Here is a 644-nt window from a genome sequence, read left to right as displayed (position 1 = left end):
TGCTCGGTGCAGTTGTCAAGGGCAGATCCAGCCAGCTGTGAGGAAGCTTTGCTGGCCCTGAAGTGGCCACGGTCAGCGCCCTGAGGAGCGCGGACACCTACCTTACGCTAGACCTCCCGTGATGCTCCCCGTGCTGCCCGGAAAACGAGGATCATCTCGACGGAGTCCGCTCGTCGGTTTTAACATATCAAGGATTTCTGTGACCCAAGAAAAAGAATGACACCATGCCCCCCGATACACACACACACACACGCACACACACACGCACGCACACGCACACGCACACACACCCCCCGCACACCTCTACCTTATTCCTCTCCTCTGCCTTATCTTTCTCAGTAGCGCTTTTTACGATCTGATAAATGGATGCTATTTTATTTGCTTATCGTTTCTTTTTTTTTCTTCCATTAGAAAGTAAATCCCCATAACGATAAGGATTTTTGTTTGTGTTTGTTCACTCTGTGACCCTCCCAACCCGCAGCACTTAGAAAATCACCTGCCATAATACAGGTGCCTTATCATATTTGCTGAATGAATGAATGCACAGGTGCGTGGTTCCTACGTGGCTGCAGACTGCTCAAGATGCTGGGCCACGTGTTTTCCAGTTTTGTATCTCGAGACCTTAGCAATGTGATTGGTAAAAT

The sequence above is a fragment of the Pteropus vampyrus genome, unplaced genomic scaffold (assembly GCF_000151845.1).
Source record: "Pteropus vampyrus isolate Shadow unplaced genomic scaffold, Pvam_2.0 Scaffold290, whole genome shotgun sequence".
NCBI classification, from domain to species: domain Eukaryota; kingdom Metazoa; phylum Chordata; class Mammalia; order Chiroptera; family Pteropodidae; genus Pteropus; species Pteropus vampyrus.
The sequence above is the reverse complement of the archived record's forward strand: the minus strand, read 5'-3'. Positions refer to the sequence as shown.